Raw genomic sequence first — 4,449 nt, 5'->3', positions numbered from 1 at the left:
CAAACTTACAACTCTTGGGCTGAAGTGAATATGACAGTTCTGGTAGTGCCTGGACCACTTTATTATCCTGCAGAACACTTATTTAATTTATCATGGTTTTAAGTCAAGTTTTGAACAATTTTCCCTAACTGAAATAGTTAAGGTTGAAAATCTAAAAGAAACAAATTTGTCTGTTGCTTAGTGAAAGTGTATAAAGTTTATTAAGTATTATACTTTGCCCTGGACTAAGTGCCATTTCTGGCAACCCCCCATGGGCTTATATATATATGTCAGAGCCCAGGTAAATGAATCCATTTTCACATGTGACACAAGATAGATACACAGGCAGGGAAATGGAGTAGCACAGTAGAAATTTTGGTAGAAATTCCCTACTGTATCTAAAGAATTGCTCCATATGCCAGGCAGAATCACACAATGTTTAGGATGAAGATTGGCTAAGGATAACACACCAGTCTTCAATTTTTTTGAGGTTTATGGGTTAAATAGAGCTATTACATCACCTGCAAGTACTCTTTTGGTTTTATTTCCTATATTTAAATTTGGCTCCGGAAATAAGTATTTAAGGGAAGGCATAGACACATCCTGCTGCACCTTTTTTTTAATTAATGTCATAAAAATAAAGAATATTCACAATCAAGGTCTATTTTCAGGGTAGCATGAGAAAGTCCAATGACAGCATGCATCATGCTCACTACGCAAGTAACAGAGCTCAGCTTTCTCAGAAAGTGTGACTGATTTCGACTCCCTCCTGTTTTGAGTGTCAATTTGATATGCAGCCTTTAGGATGTATCTAAAGTTTTACATGACCATATTATGGCAATTGAATTACATCATACTATAGCATGAATGTGCTTCATTATTTGACTTTATTATCATTCATTTTTTAACCTTCTCAGTATTAATAGCTGGAACAAGAGGAAGACACAAGTTTCTGGGGGTTGTTTTTAAATTAAAATGTCTCAGGTCTCCTAGAAAGGGAGGTTTTAAAAGTACCTCTTGGTTGCACCTTCTCTTGTTTACCAGAGAATATTAATAGCTCCATACCATCTAAACAAGAGTTTCAAAACCAGTGGTTATGGACCCTTGTCTAATCCAAGCTGTTACGGTAAAAGTCATGAGATAGGCATAAATTCCAAGTACTTGTGATCTATAACTGTGATCTGTAAACATATTAACAATCTGAAAAAGATTAGGAAATTCTGCTCTAGCACTTCAGCCTATACCAATAACATACACTTTCTGCTAATGGAAGGAAATACTACAAATATCACAGCTGAGTCAAACAGCTTGATCTGGTAAATAATAAGTATTTATTTTAGAGGAACCACAGGGTATTTCATGCATGCAGTGTCACAAACAGTCCAAGGACATTCTGCATGCATGCAGCATATTTCTATTCCCTGCAGTTTTGATAGTGAAGTTTCCAAGCTGTGCAAAAGCAATACTATAATAGGATCTCTAGTCATTTCTCCTTCAGGAATGCTGTGCATATTTACTTGCTTTTATTCTTCCTATTTCTCCTAATAGCTCTGTTGGAAAGCAAGTGTTCAGTAATAATTAACCTTTTCCATCTGCCTATTTTAGTAAGCAGATTTGGTATTTTTCTCTTATTTTGCTCTGATATTTTCTTTCTGACAATGGCATATTGGATGCAAACTCTGAACAAAGGTGTCCCTGGATGCTGTCACTGTGTCTTTTATCAGAAAATATCTCAGCCTGTGAAGATAAAAGAGTCCTATGGATACTCATTCAGAAAATTAGGTCCAATACTCAGTTCTGCTAAATGCTTCTTATTAGCATTCAGAGCCAAACTTGGAAGTGCTGATCAACTACAACTAGAGCCAAATTCACAGAAAACCTCAGAAAGGCTGTCAGTTCCCACTATGCTGTTCCAGGCCTGATTCTGAATGCTATATTATCACGATAATATTGCTCCTTATTTTGATCCCTGAAGAGGAACTAAATTTTGTGGTCATTCTGGCACACTTTCAAGACCAGTTACTTAGATGACCATATTTTCATTTTCTGGTCCTCATCCTGCCAGCCAAAGAGGGACTGTTATTTCACTCTTCTAACTCTTTCTGTTATTTAGCTTGTAAAATCTGTTTCTCACTACCTGAGTGAGCAACTTTTATACACAACTCCGTAACCAGAGTTGTGTATAAAATCATCAAAAGTTGGAGGTCATTCAAATCTTGGGGATTATCCACAGTCACTGTGTGAGTGCAAATCCAGACTGCCTGTATATTCTTCTCTGAAGATTTTCATCATCCATCAGTTCTAGATGAGGTACAGATGTGTTGTCAGGGCCACATTCCCATCGTAATCCTCTCAAAGGTAGGATATTCAATATGCTCAGTCACAGGGATAAGGAGAGAGAATCTAGGAAGAAATTGAACTGGGTAGACAGTTCATGAGACACTAATGAGACACTATTTGATTCTCAGTATCATCTTTCAAGTATAAATAACAATTTTTCTATTCCAAGGCAAGGAATAAAACCACACTGCAGCCTCTGTGGAGGCCTCTGTATTTTGCAATAAGCAATCTAACTTCCTCCACGCAACAATACATTCAAACTGAGTCTTTATTAACAGCTTTATCTGACAGAAGCATGTATTAAAAATCCTTGGAAAATCTCAGGGTAGCCAACCAGTCAAAACTTTCTCCCCTTTCCAAAAAGCTTGGAGGCACAGTCCTGTCCATTATATTCTAAAACAAGCTTTTCAATACGAGTATGACAGAAATAGTCTTTTATTTTAATTTTTTTAGTTATTAGGAAACTGTCCTTCTGAACAAGTTAACACGTTTGTCTCAGGTCTTGATATAAAAATTTTCATGGCTCATGAAGCCACACAAAAAAAGATAAACAAAAAAGAGAGGGGTGACTGTGCATCTTCCTGTTACACAGAAATTTGGTAGCTCTTTAGGAAAAAGACTCCTACAGTGATAGGTCTGAATTTGGACCTGAGAGGTCTGAGAGAGATTTTTCGTTGCTGTTTCACACCTTCGGCAAAAAGGGCTTCAACCTTTTGCTCATATTCCAGTGCTTATGGAGCCTTCTTGAGGTGACAGACATGAATTCAATGAGAATAGTCACTCCTTTTCTCTCACTTCCTAGGCAAATGCATGAAGCCACTAGGAAGTTCTAGAGAAGACAGAAAATATTGTCATTCCAGCAAGTTTTTCTGAGTCCTTAGAAAGAGTATATGTAGACTTCTTCACCAGAGAGGGTTCTGGATGCCAGATATTGAATATGTCTACCCATTTTCCATCAGCTCTGAGACAGGTGTCTAAGCTGCAAAGGGGGTGGAATTTCAGACACACTCCTACATTAAAGTAGTTATAGTTAGCAGTTATAGTTGTCAGTTCTCAGGGCTATCTGCTGTACTGCATGGCATATTCTGAAGTGACTAACATTTCCCAGGCACTGGAGAATTTCCTAAATTCCATGAAAAACCCTCTGCCTTGGCTATCCTATTGGCTGGCTCTGTGCTGCCAGGGCATGTAGCTGGTAGGAATAACAGGGACATGGGTGGAAATCAGGCCAGAAAAATTTGAGACAAGGTGCCTACCTCAGGGGTTTCAGATTCTGTTTTGTGAGCTAGGATTACAGGAATGAATTTCTAGGTACTTCAGTTATTTATTAGAGCAAGCATGAGCCCTTTGTGGTGAAAGTTCCCAGAAAATTATAGCCCAGAGTATAAGACATCCTTCAAAGATGTAGATATATTTCTTCCATCAGTAATAATTCATCCAGCTGAAGATCTCTTTCAAGTCCTCTCCAGCCACTTCATGGCATCTCAGCTACAAAAATAGCCAGCGTATTGAAACTAGCATGTATTTTAAAAATTAACAGTTAGAAAAACTGATGAAAGATAACACAGTAGCAGCAATGAATCAGATTAATGTGGACAACGTGGGGAACATTCCACCTACGCAGGGAGCAATGTCTGATATCAGAGGGCTCTTTCATCTACAATAACAAGAACCGGTGGCTGAGAGCCAAAACTTCAAACTGGAAATGAGATGCAATTCTTTAGCAGGAGGATACTTAACCATTTGAACTGTTTACTAAAAGATATGGCAAGTAATCTTTCGCTCAGAGTCTTTAAAACATCAGTGATTCTCTTCTGAAATGAGAACTAAATCAGTTCTCGATGAACTAAAAGTTTTCAGGATAATTGCTACAGTTTCTGTGTGAAAACTAGCCCTGAGTTATGGAGGTGATCAAACTGATAATGGCCTTAAAAACTCATGTCTCTACAAATGAGGAAGCTAATGGAATGTATTTGCACTATGGGAAAGCATAATTTAGTCTGTAGAGATTGTGTGAATTTTAGGAGCCAGAGTATTGTAAGGAGAACTTACCTTAGGTCAGAGTTACATGATTTTACATCAGAATTGAGTCCTTTAAAGATTTAAATGTTAACATTCTGGATAGTCCAA

Source organism: Apteryx rowi, unplaced genomic scaffold (genome assembly GCF_003343035.1).
Source record: "Apteryx rowi isolate R43461 unplaced genomic scaffold, aptRow1 scaffold_9, whole genome shotgun sequence".
In the NCBI taxonomy this organism is placed as follows: Eukaryota; Metazoa; Chordata; class Aves; order Apterygiformes; family Apterygidae; genus Apteryx; species Apteryx rowi.
This window is presented reverse-complemented; position numbering follows the sequence as displayed.